At 33.2% G+C, this 20,821-nt stretch overlaps 1 pseudogene; it reads left to right on the plus strand.

The window, feature by feature from the left end:
• The first annotated feature begins 485 nt into the window (after nucleotides 1-485).
• The window catches only part of LOC108305826, a 57,068-nt pseudogene continuing 36,732 nt past the window's right edge, over nucleotides 486-20,821 (plus strand).

Here is a 20,821-nt window from a genome sequence, read left to right on the forward strand (position 1 = left end):
GAAACAACAATAAACTGCACCTATCCTTTAAAGAGCACCCTTAAAAAATACTAGTTATTATTTTCGAGCATAAGCAATCCAAACGAAATAGGTATGGTTTTTTACACTTTTTTTTTTTTTGCAAATGAGGAAGCTGAGACACAGAGGTTAAATTATCTTCTTCAAAGTCATAAAAGGACTAAGTTAAGATTCAAAGATTCACAATAATATAGTCTACCTCTAGAGGCCATATTCTTAAAAGCAGTTACATACTTAAGTAGAAGACAATGATCACACTGAAATTTCAAACACAGTTGATCGCTATAATGTAAGCTATCAGCCGCTTTACAAGTTGCTTATTGATCAGTCCCTTTATTTCTAAGGCACACAGTCTTTAATTTCTCTAGGGCAAAATGCAAAAAAAAAAAAAAAAAAAAAAAAAAAAAGACTTCTCCATGTGAAAGTGGGTTTTGCTTGGGAATTGTACAGAGAGACGCCTTACCCAGATGAGTTGCGACACAGAGCTGTTTGGTTTGGGGAATAACTCCCAGCTACACTGTGGAGGTAGGTTTCGTAAGGATAAGCAATATTATATAAAAGGAGATTGTATACTTTCTACAACTAAAAATCAGTGCATAGTTAAATAATTTAGTTATAGAAACAGAAAGGCACAAATTATAACTGGTATCTTGGCGGTAAAACCATAAAACTTAGTGATTAATTACATCATTAATTTATAAAAAAGAGTAAGTAGGTCTTGTGAGGACTGGAAAAATTATGTTCTCGATGTAGAAGAGTTTCCTCAAAAGAGGGAGCGGGATTTAGGGATTTCTGCCGCCTGTTGGAAATCCAAGTGGAGATGTCCAATGAGTAGTTCTAGAACATGTCCTTTGTGAAAGAGTAAAATCTAGAATGGATCTGAAATGGGTAGCTACATGCCTATTTTGAGTGTTATAAGCCATTAGGAATGGGAAGATTACCTAGAAACAGGTTGCAGAATGAAGCAAAAGAATTCTGAGGAGCTCTGAGGAATGTCCTGGTATCAAAAGAAGATGGGGAGGGGTATTCACAGAGAAGAGCCTGAAAATAGCATTGTCTCATAGATATGAAAGAGGCCTAAAAGCAGGATGCTTTCAACCAAGTTTGACTCTGATAAGTAATTTTTTTCTTTACTAATTGCACCCAATATAAGATTGTGGGGGACCTTAGCAAGTGGCTCCCACTATGAGGTCCCATGGGTGGCCAGGAGCCGTACTGGGAAGCTGTTCCAGGCGTGCCACAACAGCGACGTGAGTGACACTGCAAATGTCACGGAGGTGCAGAACAAGCAGATGATTGAATGGCCCTGGAGGGCTTTAGCCACAAGGGCCTGGGGCCACCAGAAGACGAGAAGAATCCCTACAAAGAAGTGTACATGGACATGTGGATGGAACCTGAGTCAGCTGCCTACACCCCACCTCCACCAGCCAAAAAGCCACTGAAAGCACGACTGAGAAGCCCAAGGTCAAGGAGATCGTGGATGAGTGCAGAAGAGGGCAGCTGGTGTCCGAGGTGTGGCAGAAGTGCAGGAACATCGAGGACACCTGCATCTCCTGTGGGAGCCTCCACGTCACCCTGGAACACCCCCTCTTCGTTGGGGGAAAGTGCCAAAACTGCAAGAACTGCTTTCTGAAGTGTGCATACCAGTACCATGACGACAGCTACCAGTCTTGCTGCACCATCTGCTGTGGGGCCACGAGGTGCTCATGTGCGGGAATAGCAACTGCTGCAGGTGCTTTTTTGAAGCATAAAATGTCTGAGAATAGAGCCAAAACACTAACATTCCATTTTATTCAGGTATGTTTACATTATTATCTCCAGTTTAAAGATGAGAAGGTAGAGATATGAAGCCAAAGACCCTAACAAAGGAACATACCAAAAAAAGTGAAAGTGAGAAAGAGAAAACTCAAGTATGAATTAAACTATTAAGGTTTGCTTTCTATTATACTATGTGCTACAATAAAAATATAGGATGGTAGCCTGGGCAATCTGGCAAAATCTCATTTCCACCAAGAAAAAAAACAAATATGTATATATACAAAAAGTTACCTGGGTGTTTTTTGTATAAATAGTCACAGCTACCTGGGAGGCCGAGGTGGGAGAATCACTTAGCCCAGGAGATCCATGTGAAGTGAGCTGTGATCTTGCCACTGCATTCCAGCATGGGCAACAGAGTGAGGCCTTGTCTCAAAAATATGTATATATATGTGCATTTATAAATAAAACATTTATATATAACATTTATATATATATTCTTTGATATTTTATATATAAAATATATATATAATATGTGGATCAAGATTTGTATACTGCCATATGTACACACACACACACATCACACTGATAACATAAAACAACATATACTTTCATGTAACTAAAAAGTGTTTAGTTTAAGCCACACTTCAAGAGAAATCAATTCTCTCTCTTTTAGAGTCCCTATATGATTTAAACTTTCAATCAACTATATTTCTTCAAATTGACTACTTTCATATTTAAAATTATTTAAATGGGTTTACATATGTGTACTCAAGTAATGTCAGTTTTAAAATGATCACTATGTTTTCCAGTTTATTTGCTATGCAAATATTTGTAATGTATTATAGCCATTCTTCCAACAGCAAAAAATAAAAAATAAAATGGCCATTATATTATAGCTATTCTTCTATACAGTTGATGTCTATAAAAACGTAGATTTGTATCACCTTACATTAATGGGGGCAGGGGACACAGAGAGTAAGATGTACCATCATCTTCTCAAATGGCTTGCAAACTGATTAGAAAAAAAAAAAAAATATATATATATATATATATATACATATTTACACTTAGCATTTGCAGGACATTCTTTTCATCCCATTTTGTTTGCAAACAAGTTTATCTGTGTGACTTATCCAATGCCAGGTGTAGGTATGGCTGCTAGATTTGCATTGATTTATTTAAAGTACCTTTTGTGATCAAATGCAGATATTTGCAAGAAGGCTAGCTGAAAGGAAAATCTATTTGTAGCCAAGTAACAAAATGAGGGAAGGCCAAATCCATGACTTTGACCTTATTCGCATGGTGTTCAGAATCACTCCATTAACTGGCCACAGAGATACTGATAAATATGGGCATGTGACAGAGTGTCTAACATAACATGTTCTAAACAGATTCTCCTATGAAGCAATTTGCATTTTCAAAAATATATGAATCTATTCATATTTTCAAAGTTGATGAGAGGATATCGTAAAAATATCCCTTTTAACTTTCTACCAAATTAAATGCAAATGCAAATAAAATAAAATAGCTGAGATTTGAAATACAATAATCTATGTTCTCTGTTTAGATAAAATTTAATCTCTATGATACAAAAATGAAGATCAGACTTCTAGTAAATTATTTGTGTCTACTGATCCACATGATGGACAGAGTTGCAGATACTGTCAAACCAAAGCACCAGAATAGGAAATCCTATCAAGCACTATCAACAAGTTGCTTCCCTTCTAGGTTTCCATATTACTTTGCTCTCATATATACTAGTAAGTGTCCATGTTCTATCATAATTTGTCTGCTTACATTTTATACTGTGAAGGGATGAGTCTCTAAATAGCTGTACCATATCTTTGTCTTCCTGAAATTTCTGTCATTTCCCAATGTTTCTACCTTTAGTATATTTTCAGAGAATGCTTATTTTATAAGGCAGTGGATTGACATTTCATTGTCTTTCTATTATAACCATCAACAATCAGAAGATATTATAATAGGCCTTATACTTATAAAGACTATAACAGAAACATATATTCACATATTAAGAAAATATTAATGGTGGAGGTTTCAGTTACACCAACCTGGTCTGATTTAGAAACTGATAATTATTTTTAGAGGTGGTTCCAATATATTGCTTTTTTATTTTTTATTTTAGGGTATTCAGAAATAGGTATTTTATTCAACTGTTGTGTCAGTTATGATGAAGTTGTCTATTGCTTCCCCTAGAAGATAAGTATTTGATCCTTAGTCTGTAACTGAATACTAATCCAATCCTATATTTTTCCTCCCACCAAGGGATTAGTTGTTTTACTAAGATTTTATTGTTAATATATTTTTTTGTCTTTTTTATTTGGCTTAAAGAGCCATGTGATAATATGGATTAAACATAGAAATACGATAATACTGACATCCCTCTAACTAGTCAGGATAAAAAAAAATACACTTCTGTCTTACTCTATTGATTAGAGACATTGAAAAGGGAACAAGGGTTAATTTAATGCAATATTGGTTAAGAGATTCGAACTACTTTCCTCTGAGGACCAGAAAGCCAACTATCATAATAGGATCTTCATTTTGCTTTACAAGTCAGAATGATTCCATTCTATTTCACAAATGGCAACATATCTCTCAGATCTATTGTTATATTTTAGGCAAATAAAATCTTTATAAATTTAGCACACAAAAGACTAAACATGAGGCATAAAAGTGAAAACAGAAGCATAAAAATAAATCAGAGCAATTATTCCCATCTCCACGGAATCTCAGAATTTCCAGGCCTTACCAGGTCCCTATGACGATCAGAGAGATTAAAGTAATTTTCTAACTAAGCATGCTTGTCAAGAAAGTCACTTTCTACCCACAGCCCAATTAACTAGATTTGGATTCCAAGGGGTAATGATCAGCTAATTAAATTGCCTTTGAATGATCAACAAGAAAACTGCTTCTGCCCCATTTACTCACCTCTTTTTCAGCAAGAATAATGCTTCATGATTTAATTGTCAACATCATTGACCTAATGGAAGGATCAGAGAAAATTCCTAAAAAGGTCTCAAAACTTATTACTATGGGTATTTTTTCCCCTGAAGTAAAGATAACAATCATTTGCTTAGGCCCATGGGGTGAACCTGGGACCAAAGGGAGAGGGCTTATAGAAGTAAATACCATATCCCACTTTAAAATCCAATTTTGACCTGTGAAATGAGAAATAATGGAATACTGCTCACATTTCATCCTTTTAAACCTCAATCAATCTGGGTACAAAATGGGAAGAGGAGAATAGAAAAGATTTTTGTTTTTCCTTCTTTTCACAGATAATGAGTAATCATTATTTAAATCTACTACCTGTATCAAAAACAAGCAACTGGAAGCCCGTGATACCTAACACTGTAATTTTTACTTTCATTGGTTTTGCTTCTGTATTTTAAGGTAATTCTCATCATCATCATAATTATCATTATCACCATCAATCCACAACGCAGTATTTATTGGGTACTTATTCTTTGCTAAATGATGCTAAATAATTATAATGTAATATCTGGTTTAATTCTCAATTTACCATTGCTTTCTCCATTTTAAAATTGAAGAAATTGAGGCTTATGAAGAATAAGTTGTAAATCTAAAAAACAAACATGAACTCAGAACCATCCAAGAACCTGATTTTTAACCATTTCTCAGAAAAAAACAATGTAAGTGGCTAGGCCCTATCATGAGGGGGAAAAGAAAATTGCAATTACATAGCTAGAGGTACAATGTCTTCATACATAAGAAATTGTCAGAAAAAAAGGCGTGGTATCCAAAATCCATTCTGTTTGCCTTTGTTTTAGTCTGTTTAATGGTCTAACATCTGTCACATTCTGGCCAATTCTAATGAGAAGTTAAAATGATCTACAATAATGAGAAATCACTAGGTACAGAGTTAAATCTCTTTTAACTACAGAAAATAGAATGCTCTAATACATTGTACTATTATAGTGTGGATCCATATGTTATTCTAAAGAGCTTTAAAGGATAAAAACTGATCTTCAAGGGAAAAGTATATAAAGACTGCCAAACAAAACACACGTGCTTTGACTCCAGAAGACAGCGTTTCCCAAGTTATGTTTCTACTTTTTGGCTAAATGCTAAATACTCTCCATATTTAGCATCTCCATATTTTCTTTTAAATCTCCTTCTCCCAGAGAAGGAGATTTAAGACAGTAATTAATGTCTATTCTAGATCACACAGTTTGGTTTATAGCTCCCAGGTGATGGCTAGAAAATGTGAAATTTGTTTCTGCAGACCAAGAAGACACTGAAAACACACCAATGACTGCAAGTCTGTTTAGAGGGTAGAATGCAGCTAGTTGGAATGGGAAAAGGTTGGAAAGTAGAGGGATATCTGAGATAATTCAATGGAAAATCGTGTTCTTTCTAGAGAGGAACCAGCATAATTTCAATAATAACCAAGAGATTGACTGGAAATTATTAAGTCTGAAAGAGGAATCACTATACACACCAACGTTCTTGTCAGATTGTTTGTCTGTATTGAATAGTTTCATTTTAATATATGAAACTCTTTTTATAATACAATAATATAGGTTCATCAGAATGTTATATAAATGAAATGAATCCCCCCAAATAGGAGCAACTTATTTAATAATTATGTGCAGAATTGAGAAATTACCTGCGAGCAGAAAAATAAAGCACTTCACACAGATTATCCAACAACAGCCTCCACTTATGCACGCACACACACTCCTGAACTCATCCAAACATGCACGTGTATACACTCACACATGAAAGTAAGAGATGCATGTGTAATTTCTGTTTTCTGCATTAATAGCTAAAAACATAAAAATGCAAATAAATGGACTATCATCTGGTAACAAAGTAAGTACAATCATGCTAGGTATACCCTGTTCCTTGATCTACATCATTAAACTGTATTTCTTCCTTTTATTGGCTTCAACTATCTGTATTGCATCTTCTAAAGGGCAAGAATAAATATTTGTTTAGGTGGAAGTTGGTGCTATTTTGTTAAGAAGAGTGAAAGCAGGGAGCTTTATAATGCAGAATAACATAGAGACAAACTTAAAATTTAAGAGGCAGTGAAGAATCCTGTTTTAGATAAGCTTATACTAAAAAAGTATACAGAAAATGATGCAGTTTTCTCATTATGTGTAGGATATTTTCATCTCTGTTATTTCAAACTTTAACAATTCAAAGTGTTTCTAAAATCCCAAATGTAGCAAGTAAGCAAATTTTCAGTTATATAATAAACTTTTTCTTCCTCAAAGAAAAGTATATCACTTAAATAAGGTAAGGATGACAAGGAACATATAACAGTAAATAAAATAGAGCAAACTAAGTATTTCTTAATTTATCAGCATTCTTACTCTATAATAATCTGTCCTAATTTTTCTTTTATCAAATGATTTATGTGTTATGAGCCCTACTTGGAAAGCTATTTCATCCATTTTATTTTCTTCCAAGAAGCAGGAACATATTTAAAATCTATAATCAGAAACAGTGGATCTTTGCAAATTAGACTTAATAAATCTTCATTCTTTCTCTAATCACTAGAAAAAAATCATGAAGGGATGAAAGAGTATTGCCTAAATCTCTGTCAGACCTCACATTTAATTTGCGGAACCCTTGAGAAATGTGAAACTATCCTTTAAGAGATGTGACTTTTTCGTCCAAGAAATGTGAAAGAAACCAAGTTTAATGTGCAGTCAAGGAAGGCGTGGAGGCCACTCTGGCAGGATGCACACCCACAAACACTTGTGAGCAAAGTAAATATTGGTTCTAGGTTTCCTTTTTCAAGTTATTTGAGTGTCTAGTAATGCCAGGAAATGATGAAGGTTTTCACATCAGAAAACATTCGGAACAAAATCCTAGACATCAAATTAGAATTCACACATATACTCACACATACACACACATACATCAAGAGACTTGGTAAATTATGCTATTAGTTATTTAGAATTTATTTCTTCTTATTCATGAATCTGAATTATAGAACCTCTGAGCCAGAAACATCAAATAAATTATCTCTTTTATTTAACTTACAATCAATTTTCCCTTACCTCTAAAAATATATACTTCTAAAACATCTGTTTTTTAATCCTTTTTGGTTTTTACTGTTAATTCCAGCTTATATTTCCATCAAAAAATATTTTTCTTAAATTGATTTCAAAAACAATCATGGGAGAATGTACAGTGCTCTCTTCACGCAGCAAGAAAGATTAACAGACAGTCCTTCTGTGTTTATTAGTAGGTGAAGCTGAGTTTGAACACCTAAGAGCTAAGAAGCTGAAACTGAAGAATTCAGATGTTATCCAAAAATATCCTGCAGCCCAAATTCATTCCACTTTCCTACATTTTATTCCCTAACAAAGCTTCTTCCAGAAAGAAAATGATTTCTCAAGAAATTCTTATATATTTTTCTATCTTTAGAAGTGCCAGATTAACCAAAAAAGAGTTACACATTATTGATTACATTTACAACTTAAATTTCTAATAAGAACCCAAAGTTTACATTTAATTTAAAAATACCACATTAAATAAAATGAATTAAGAATAAAACATAGTTTTGACATTATTTTCTGGTTGTGAAAAATGTAGAACTTGTAATATCAGACAAATTGATTGCAGATGGCCCCCAGTTTAAGATAGTTTGACCTAAGACTTTTCAACTTTATGATGTTGTGTGAAGGTGATATACATTCAATAGGAACTGTGAATAACCATAGAACCATTCTGTTTTTCACCCCCAGTTAAGCAATTAATACATTATATGAGATATTCAATACTTTATTACAAAATAAGCTTTGTATTAGATGATTTTTCCCAATTGTACGCTTATGAACACGTTGTGAGTCACATTTAAGGTAGGCTAAGCTGAACTATGTTATTTGGTAGGTGTATTAAATGCTCTTTTGACTTGATGATATTTTATGACGGGTTATCAAAACTTAACCCCATTATAAGTTGAGGAGCATCTGTAAGCATATATGAAGTGATTTCCAGTGATTTTCATTGTAATACTGTCTTTAAATTTATGTTTTATAGGGTATTTTCTATGATATTTTATCCTTTGTAAACATTAGCAAGTGCTATATAGCTGCACAAGGATATTCCATTATATGACAGCATAAATTGTATATACATGGATAAGTGGATATGGGTTTCATGAGTGGTTTGGGTATTCAATGTAAATTAGTTTATATATTATTATTTAAATTGTAAGGACAGAATGAAAATCAATCAGTTTGTTCTTTTCAACCAAATATCAGTTTGAAGAGAATTTGTGCTCTCCATGATAAGGACAATGACATTTACTTGTGATTTTAAAAGTAAGCCTAAAAAACTTCTGAAATCAGTTCATTATCCCTGAAGTTTATCAAATTTATTGTATATAGCTCTGAACTATTTTATTACCAAGATAGATAACTATACTACTATTTAATTATTTGTCTTTTATCCATGTAGCTCAAACACTTAGTAAACATAAAGTTCCTTTTAAATAAAGTATATAAAAATAAATATATGTGTTAACTTATGAAGGCACTGCCTCTGACAGAGACAAAGATTACTAAAATGGATTATTCATTGACCTGATATTCAAGATTTCCCATTTACTTATCCATTGACCCACTGTCTCTAAGGCAACAGGAGCTGTAGCAAAGCATTGTGAGCAAGTACCCATTAAGAAAATGCTTTTCACACAAGAAAGCCCATCTGACTCTTAAACATGTTTTGATAGAAGAGATCTCAAATGCTCATAGAAAATTGCCTTATTTCCAGTAAATGGAACCACTCTTCAAGTATGTTTACTGAATGCAGTGAGGCAACTTGTGCCCAGATATGAAAAGTTTCCACCTTTTGAAAAGTGTGCCTAGAGCCTTGTAAAATATAGAAATATATGAAGATTTCTCACTTTCATTCCTTTGGAAAATTAAGATGGAACTTTAAAAAAGGTCACAAAAAAGACTATTGAAAGCTTTTATAGATCGTTTCTGTTTCCCTGAAGAATACATAATCTGTCAAGAGATGTATCAGATTACTAACATTGGAGTAACTACTTAGATTTAGTTCAACTAGAGTCATTAAAGATACATATTCTCAGATTTTTAATAAAGAAAAAGAACTAAAACTGTAGGTAATATTTCACATCCAAAGTTTTAAAAGTACAGATTAATGTGTTGCCTACAAAGTAAGCTACACATTACCATAAATATATATATACACACTCATTATGCTTTAAAATTTGAGAGCTTAGTGTATGCAACTATATTTTAAAAACTGTCACAAATTATGGATTTTTCAAAAACCCAGCAACATAGCAAAATTTAATGTTGTATAAATTAACAAGAATATATTTCAGTGTTATTGTGAGCCACTTGATTGAGGAAGACTATTTTAATGATATATCTTCAGATGAATTATTTTCTCCATTTTAATGAACAATATATATTATTCCAGTCAAAAAGTTTACCTATGTGCATAATCACATAATTTCAGAATATTTCAGAAAGTTAAAATACACTCAAAGTTTTCTTTTTACAAAACCTCGCCCAAATAAAAGAGATCGAAGTGAGTTTAAAGCTGCAGGTGGTAATGAATACCTAAATGGAACACAATAGATATATAAGCCTAATTTCAAATTACCAATATGATTTATACACATATATTCTGTACATTTATGTAATTGATTGATAGGTAGCCATTTTCAAGTCTTTCAAAGAGATATTTATGATACATAGTTAACTCAAAAACGTTTTACAAAGGCCATTTGCAGATAGTCATGCATAAATTAAAATATTTTGAATATATAGAGATGAATATATATATTTTAAAGTTCAGTTATTGGTTATCTAATTCTATTTTACATCCTTTATCAGCAACAAAACTGGGAGCTCACGCTAAATGTACAGAAAGGATGATAAATTATCATATAATACTGCAAAATAATCTAATTCATGACATTTAAGTTCTAGGTAAGCTTGGAATTCTTAGTTCTTGCTATGAGGAAAGTTTTTGTGTGCAAGAACTTGATTTTTTTTTAATTTAAATGTTTAAGCCTTACAAAGTTAAAAGATAAACCATATGGCGTATATGAAGAGGTAGTATTTGCTATCACATAAATAAGATTTTCCAAAAAGTCTGGGTTGAAGAAAGGGAAGAGAATGTATTGAGAGATCCTATACCCTGTACTCTGCGACCATTTCCCAGCCCCACCTTTCTGCAGACTTCGTCTATTGAAGAGGGTATTATGAAATTGGTACATGAGTTTGAGTATTTGAGCACAAACAAGATGAGTATCTTTCTTCTTTGGGGAGCCCATGAAATAAAAGGATCTAGAACAACCTTTCCCCCAAAAAAACTATTCAACAACCATGTGATGATCCAGGAGTGACAGGTGTAGTGGCATGGAGTACCTAAATAATTAGTTCAAAAATAGTCTCTTATATTTTCTAAGGTTCCAAAGTGACAGAGACAAAAATCTAACATTTTTACACGCTCAAGAAAGAATGGAAAGCCCAAGAAAAAAGTGGATGCCTGAGGCAGCAAAGATTTTTGCCTTCTTAACCCTGTGACCTGAAAACATTATTTTCTCTGTGTGTAGTATGTATATGTGTACATGTGTTTATTAGAAATGTAGAAAGGCTACTGTAAGACAAATGCTGAAATATTAAGAGTGATATTCTCTTGGTAGGCAATCATGTATAATTTTTATTTCCTGCCTGTTTCTATATGTTTATTTTCATATATTTCCTCTGTAATATATTTAAATTAATGTAAAAGCTAAATTGCTAGTTACAAAGGTTGCCTCCTTTATACTTCTTATTATCATAAATTTCTTTTATTTATTTTTTTAATTACTGAGATGGAGTCGCACTCTGTCGCCCAGGCTGGAGTACAGTGGCGCCACCTAGGCTCACTGCAACCTCCGCCTCCTGGGTTCAGGCAATTCTCCTGCCTCAGCCTCCTGAGTAGCTGGGACTACAGGCACGTGCCACCATGCCCAGCTAATTTTTTGTAGTTTTTTTAGTAGAGACGGGGTTTCACCGTGTTGACCAGGATGGTCTTGATCTCTTGACCTCGTGATCCACCCGCCTCGGCCTCCCAAAGTGCTGGGATTACAGGCTTGAGCCACCGCNTTGATCTCTTGACCTCGTGATCCACCCGCCTCGGCCTCCCAAAGTGCTGGGATTACAGGCTTGAGCCACCGCGCCCGGCCTTATTATTATTTTTTAATTACTGAGATGGAGTCGCACTCTGTCGCCCAGGCTGGAGTACAGTGGTGCCATTTAGGCTCACTGCAACCTCCGCTTCCGGGATTCAAGCAATTCTCCTGCCTCAGTCTCTCGAGTAGCTGGGATCACAGGCATGCGCCACTACACCTGGCGATTTTTTTTTTTTTTTTTCGTATTTTTAGTAGAGATGAGGTTTCATCATATTGGCCAGACTAGTCTCGAACTCTGACCTTGTGAACCACCTGCCTTGGCCTCCCAAAGTTCTGGGATTACAGGCATGAGTCATAGCGACCGGCCGCTTTTTAAATACTAATTAACTATTAAAATCAAGAGGAAAGCTGAGATAATGACATCAAGAACTACAAGCCAACAGAAAGAATGGGCTTCTTTTCTTGGAATAATTTACAGGAGATTGAATAAGGTAATTTTTTCTTATCCAGCGGGATAAGATTGTAAGCATCAAGAAACATTTACAAAATTAATCAGGAAAGAAAATAGAAAGTTCACCCAATGAAGCAACTTGTTATTTGGAGCAATCCTTTGAAAATTGTCAATAAAAAGAAAGTAACAAATGTGCATAACAATAAAATAACGTCAATATTTTAATTATAAAGACCTAAACAAGTTTATAAATTAATGCAGGTAAAAAAACAAAAAACAAAACAAAACAAAAAAACAGCTAAACAAACATTAACTTTAGCCCAGCAGTAATAACTTACTATGTTCTTAGACGGTTGATGGTATCCTAAAACTTTCTGTCTGTAATGATTAGGCATTACCATCTCCAAATACACATCCATTTACTCTCAGTGTAGTTTCACACAGTTTTAAAGGATGTGACATCATTTAGTCCTAACTTCCCTGGTATGAGATTATGCCAGCCATTATTTCTTTTCCATAGAAAATAAGAAATCATCTTTGCTGTCTAAACATATCAAATTATTTCTGATATCCGTTATTCTCCTTTAAACTCAATTATGTTTTTTATTATTTCTGAGAAGTTCTTTCTTTCTCTGAATACAGAGGTTAATATTTTTCTACATTAAAATGAGCAATGTAGACATAGAATAAAGAACACAGAAACGTAGAAACAGAGCAGAAGAGTGGTTACCACGGTTCTGAGGCTAAGGGAAATAAAGAGATGTCGATCCAGTGGTACAAAGCTGTAGTTATAAGATGAATAAATTTTGGAGAACTATTGTACAGCGTGATGACAATAAATAGTAATAATGTATTATATACTTGAAATTTGCTTTTAAAGTAGATCTTCAGTATTATTACCATACACACACAAAAGGTAACTATGTGAGGTGATAACTATGTTAAGGAGTTTGGTTGTCTCAATTATTTAACAGTGTAAATATATATCACAACATCATATCATACATCATAAATACATACAGTTTTTATTTTTTCTACTATACTTCCATCAAGCTAAAAAAACACATGTAAATAAAGCAAATAATTCATCAGGTAAAATAAAAGGGGGGAAGTTGAAGGAGATACTTTGCATAAATATCAGCAAATAAAATCACAATAATTTCTGCTGAAATTTTTTTCTTAATGGGAAACATCAGAAGATTATATGGAACACATGATTTATAGAAGACCACCTCTGAACAAAAATAAAGCATTAAAAAATTAGAACTTGGCTGGGCATAGTGGCTCACACCTGTAATCCAAGCACTATAGGAGGTCAAGGGGGTGGATCCTTTGAGTCCAGGAGTTTGAGACTAGCCTGGGTAACATCCTGAGAATCTGTCTTTACAAAAAAATAAAATAAGAAATTAGCCAGACATTATGGAACCTGTCTGTACTCCCAGCTAGTCAGGAGGCTGAGACAAGGGCATTACTTAATCCTGGGAATTTGAGTCTGCAGCAAGATGTGATTAGGCCACTGCACTCCAGCCTGGGCGACAAAGTGAGACCCTGTCTCAGAAAAAAAAAAAAAAAGGGAGGGGGGACCCTTTTATTTCAAGTCACTGATTACATAGTGCTTCTCTATGTAGTGAAGATAAAAATTTCAGCGTTCATAGACCATGTGGTAGAAAGAGTTCAAATGAAATTCTGAAGATAAACCTGAGCAAATTTAAAAACTGTGGAATTAAAGCCTTTGCACTTTGTCTTTGTGAGGATAATTTTACTTTCTTTATCTCCCTCTAATGTAACGTAAGTCATAAAATGTTTGTGATCTTAAAGATCTTCTTAGGTTTAATACATGGCAATAAACGTAACATAAATAAAAATATACAGACTAAGTGTTCTTCATTCTGAAATGCATAAACCAAGTGTGCTGAAACAATGAATGGAACCCTTTCAGATCCATAAGTTGTAATCATTATTAATTCTCTTTCATTTTTATGCCATTCTGTACTTGATTCTTGTAGAAAAAACACAGACAGCTGTTCTTAGACTATCCAAAAGTCATGAAAATAAAAAGAACCACAAATCTCATCAGAAATTCTGTTTTGTGAGGCTCTGGGATCCAGTTTTACTCACTTGACAGCATTGGGTTAGATAAGCTATAATTAAATTTTCCATCATTTTACTTGGCTGAACTGAACTTAACCTGGTCACTAGATTTCTATATGTTACTTGAAGTTTGTTTGTCTAATAGATGGATTCTAAGTAGAGAGTATATGTAGAAAAACATAAATTAAGATGTTGGCCAGAATTACTTATCTCAAGGTAGAATGTGTACCATATGGTGCTTTGTTCCAAACTAATCTGTTATAATTGAATCATCTCCATATCTAATGTAACAGGAAGTCAAAAGGAATATTCATGTCTAATTAACAAGCATTAGATTTGTATAGAATTATTGTATGGCAGAATGAGGGGAACAATACTGACAATGTATGTAACAGTAATGATAAATCCTACTGGTTTTGTTTCAAGAATAATGATTGAAGCTCAACCTGCAAATCTAAGGCAAATCAATGTAGTAATTTTAATTTCATTCCTTTAGAGCACTTATTCATATTTGAAAATTCCCCTTCCCAATGAAAATCATTATCTGCATTCAAACTATTCAAACTACTTCCATAGTTTGTACTTCCATAGTTTGAACATATAAAAATATATGAAATACCTGTAATCCCAGCACTTTGGGAGGCCGAGGCGGGCGGATCACGACGTCAAGAGATCGAGACCATCCTGGTCAACACGGTGAAACCCCGTCTCTGCTAAAACTACAAAAAATCAGCTGGGCATGGTGGCACGTGCCTGTAATCCCAGCTACTCAGGAGGCTGAGGCAGGAGAATTGCCTGAACCCAGGAGGCGGAGGTTGCGGTGAGCCGAGATTGCGCCATTGCACTCCAGCCTGGGTAACAAGAGTGAAACTCTGTCTCAAAAAAAAAAAAAAATATATATATATATATGTATATACATATATATATATATATGAAATAGAAAGTAAATGCTAGGGCACACAATGAAATCCCTTAGAATATTAAGGTCATTCATTAGACGCCATAGGGAAAATTGTAAGATGATTCTGTATATCCATCAATAGTGAATAAATGACTAATTTCATTCACCATACACACAACATCAGTAGATACAAATTTTATTTCACAGACTATGGCTATTTAACTTCAGGATTTTAGAAATCAAGTCACTAAATCTCTCAGGACACATATATACACATCTTTGACATGCAAAACTTAATAGAATAAATATCTAGGCAACTGGTTACAATCATAGAAGAGGCTCTATATTTAAGGTGACTATTATACTAAACCTGGTAAAGCAATATGATACAGGGCCATAACTAATGTACTTGAATTATTTTCTCTTATTTATCAATTTCATGAACAAAACACCATATCTTAAATATAAATAAACTCCTAATATTATACACAAATCCATGACCTTTCTCATTTCTGTTGACGATTATTCCATCCTTTCAGTTGCCCAAGTCAAGTAACCTACAAGTGATTCTTGACACATCTCTATTTTTTTTTTTTTTTTTGAGATGAAGTTCTGCTCTGTTGCCCAGGCTGGAGTGCAATAGCACGATCTAGTCTCACTGCAACCTCCAAGTTCGACTTCTGGGTTCAAATGATTCTCTTGCCTCAGCCTCCCCAGTAGCTGGGATTACAGGTGACCATCACAACGCTTGGCTAATTTTTTTGTATTTTTAGTAGAGACAGGGTTTCTCCATGTTGGCCAGGCTGGTCTCGAACTCCTGACCTCAGGTAATCTGCCCTCCTCGGCCTCCCAAAGGACCCGTATGAACTTTGTTTCCTATTCTGAACCTCATTTTCTACCAGATGCTTGCGATATCACCTCCCTTGTGGTCTCTCTGCTTTTACTTACCTCACATGACCAGTATCGTCTAGTCAAAACATGGATCATATGGGGTTTCTCTCTTACCTAAAATCCTCAGAGGCTTCCTCTTTCTCTACAAATAAAATCTGAGCAAATACTACCTCTTCATGTACAAATACAAGCTCTTCATGAGCTTGTGTATAGTATATAGGCTTTATACTCCCTTATCCAACTGACTAGCACTCTGATCTCAGCCCTGGTCATACCAGCTATTTTTTTTCTCAAAATTGTTAAGCTGACTCCTCCCTCAGGGTTGATGTAGACCATTTTATTTGTATAAAATATACCTCCCCAGATAACTACAGGCCTATTATTTTTTCCTTTGTATCTTAGCTGACATCATTTATGTATGATATCTCAGAAAATAGTTATTGACCACATATTATGTACCATTCTTTTTTCATTTTCTCTTATATAGCTTATTCTTTTTTCACAGCACTTATTGTATTTTTATTTCTTTAATTTTTAAAATTTATTTTAACTCTATCTTCAAAGTTAGTTCCAAGATAATAGGGTCTGCATTTTTTTCTTGTTCACTACAGTGTCTCCAATCAATACCTAGAACAGCACCTAGCACATAGCAGGTGCTCAATAAACATTACTGGCATCACTCGAAACTCCAAACAATTTTTAAATCCATAGTTGCTTTATTTTAAGCATGTTTCATTTTCAAGTAGTAAAGTATTAAACCAGAAACAACCCATTGCAAATCATTTCTGATGATCAACTTTCATAAGAAGTATTCCAATCTTTTAGTTAGACTGGAATTTATGTTAAGGTTAATTTATAACTACAGAGTTAATATTTCTCTTCTTTTTCTCATTCATTTTGGGTTTAGAGTAACTGATCTTCATGAATATTGGATCAGAATCCATAGGCATACTCTATCCAGTGCATGTTTTATTCTCAAAGCCTAGGGAAGAGTGTTTTGTAATTAATAAGTAAATAATTATTTTGTCTTTCCAATTATATCATATGTTGTAATTGAAAACACAGTACATAAGAGTATGATATTCTGCAGAACACTGTTGATCTGGGCATTCATTCCTACTTGACTGAGGATTGCTCAATAGCCTTTGTTCCTCACATCACTCTTATATGTCTTCAATAGCAAGGAAAAATGTAACTTAACAACAGCACTGCTTTTGTTTTTTTTAAATAAAAGTAATTATTAATAAAATTCCTCTTCAATAACCCTCAAGACCTTCTTGCCTCAGAAGATCTTCCTTAAGACAACTGGTAAGTATCAGCTTTCAGAGCAATCTGATAATATCAGGAAGTCTTCATTTTACATGTAAACAGATACATACATGCAGCAAGATAAATATTATCTGTTATCTAAGATGGATGGATGAATGAATGGGTGGATGGATAGATAGATAGATAGATAGATAGATAGATGATAGACAGATAGATTCAGCAAGAGTTAGGGAAAATATACTTAGCCCTAATTTTTTTTCTATAACATATTCATACTACAATGCAGAAGTTTTGAAGCTATTTACATGAGACTCTGTACTAGGAATAACAACATACTTGAGAAGTAGTTCTGAAAGAGATACTTGTTATTTTTCACAAAATGTTCATATCCATAAATAGTCAACCACCTTAAATACAATCTTTTGATTACATTATTTATTAATAACATTAACAAAGACTGTGTAATGGAGGCATCAATTTATATAATTGAGTAAAATTCACAACATGTCATTTCAATACTAATTTCACTAAGTTCACAGTCTATTAACTCAGTATTTTAAGTAGTAGCAGTATTTCTCATGATGACAATACTGATTATCATCATTATCATCTTTTTAATTAAAGACCCCATTCTTCCAACTGGCATGCATTTATGGGCTACAGAAAATGTAGCATTATAACATTGTCTTATTAAATTAAAACTGGTAACTTTTTGTTTGGGATTCATATGTACAGGAATAAGTTCAGAGTATGATTGAGATTTAGCTTTCAGATTAGTTCTTCAAGGTCAGAGTAAAGAAGTTCTGTCACTGAGGAGTACTGTGCTTTATTTCTTCATAGGTTTCTTTCATAGGATGCTACAATTCTACATTATTCCACATGCAGAATATGTGTATAAAAATGTTCAGAGCCCCCAAACCTTACAATAAATGGAAATGCATTGAAATGGCAGTAAGCAGTTAAAAATTGATAAATATGTAGAGAGTCATTTTCTGTATATTTTTAGGCAAAATAATTCAAAAAATTACAAAATTACATGTAAAATGTGAGTCAATTTGTATTTTGAAAATAATATATGTAAATATATAAGTAAATAGCATGTTAATAATGATTATTCCTGAGTGGTATAATTGTAACTTTTAGATATAGGTATAGATATTTTAAGTACATTACAACTTTATTCAGTGGATATACATGTGTGGATATAATTTTTAAAACTATTTAAAAAAAAGAACACAACGAAGATGCAGAGAATTAATTTCCATCATCTACATTTTTCACCGTGCTGTTAACAAACAGACTGTGTTGGCTGTAATGCTGAAAGATTTTTAAAATTCGATAACCTCCTTCCATCAGTCACCAGAATCAAGACGGGACCTTAGCCTAATATCCTGACTGAAAGATGACACCACTGGAAATGTAGTGCTCACTCCTCCTGCTTTTAGAAAGCTCCTGCTGGATCAGCACAAGAGCAACGCAGAGGAATAAAAGCAGAAGAGACCTGACTCACCTGACTGATCTCATATTCTATATAATCCTTACTACTGTAAAATTGCTTTTATCATTGAACCTTAACTGCCTTGTAAACAAAAAACATAGTGAAATCATTGCATATACAAAAGGAGTGCCCAGTTTTGTCCCCGCCATTTCAGTCACTACCATTTTTTTGTGCTGTTCTTGTAGAAACAAATGATTGACCTCAAGCATAGAGAAAGAGCATTTGCACGATTTTGCATCATTTAGTTTGCATGTGGTTGTTTTCATTGCTTCATCTTTAACATTTGTGTTTTCAGTAAAGACATGTTTAATTCCTAAGAAAACTATTAATAGACGCATCACATTAAATCATTTTATAATTGTGCTAGTAAAGGTTGAATTTGGAGCATATGGTTTATAAATGTGTCTTGAAATGACCCTTAATGGAGTATGTATCAGCATTGAAATTCTTAGACTTTTTGGAAGCAGTTTAAGTTCCTGGCAAGACTGACAAAACTCCTTAATTTTCTGAGAGATAAGATACATTCCCTGTAGTTCAGTTTATTTGGGTCTTTTGGACAGAAAAAAAAAATTCCTATTCCCAAAGTTTTGAGTTAATCACCTAATTAATGAAGAATTTCTCACAGAATTTTCTTTTAAGATTTATCATTTTTAAAATCCTAAAGCTTAGCAGAACTCAACAATTTTTAAATGTAAAATACTTTAAATGTATAAAAAAGAATATAACACACTCTTATATACCAAACACTATCAATTAGCAGATGTTAATATTTTATTATATTGGCTTCAGTTTTCTTTTTTTATAATTTATTTAAAGACAAAATATTTGAGATACAGTTTAAACCTCATATCGGTTTCAACCTTACTAAATCCACTGTATATTATTTCCAAAATGATTTTAAACTTTTTCATGCATTCATACTCATAAACAGTATGAATAAAAAATGTATTTTTTAAAATTTATTGTTTATATTTAAAAATTTTCTACAGCTTTAATTTCACCTAGATGGAGTCGACATTATACAAACCCTTTTGACACATCATTATTTTTTTAGCTCAACAGCAAGCTTTGGCAATGTATCTATGCTGTTACTTGTACTTCTATTCAATTTACGTCCTTTGATATATTTTTTGTATGTCTTTACTTTTTGTTTATCACAGTTGGTATAGTTATTGAACAGAAGGCTCATTTTATTTCATTATTTCAGCCTTTCATTCATTCACCATCTCAGTGTTTTTTAAAATTATTTCTCTTCATCACATTACCCTAACTTACCCTATCTAGTTATTGTGGAAATCATATTAGATATATGTTAAATCTCATTTTATTCCATATCTCTTAACCACTCATTTTTATTGTTATCTTTTTGTGCTGTGTTCATGGTAATTCTATCCACAGCTCTATCTATTTAGTTGTTAAATTCATCTTTGTGTTTTTATTACATATTGGCCTCAAGCACAGAAAAAGAAAATGTGTACTGTTATGATAGTGAACTTGTACATATATGTACATGTGTATTACATATATATCTATATATGTTGTACTATAATATGCTGGTATTATATATATGTGTGTGTATGTGTATATATACCATAACATATAACATATATACATATCCATATATATGTGTGTATATATATATACCATAACATATATGTACATATAATATATATGCATATATATGTGTATATACATTATATAACACATAATATATATACATATCCAGATATGTATACGTATGTATACATAACATATCCAGATATGTATGTATAACATATATACATA

This window comes from Cebus imitator, unplaced genomic scaffold, assembly GCF_001604975.1.
Source record: "Cebus imitator isolate Cc_AM_T3 unplaced genomic scaffold, Cebus_imitator-1.0 Scaffold67, whole genome shotgun sequence".
NCBI classification, from domain to species: domain Eukaryota; kingdom Metazoa; phylum Chordata; class Mammalia; order Primates; family Cebidae; genus Cebus; species Cebus imitator.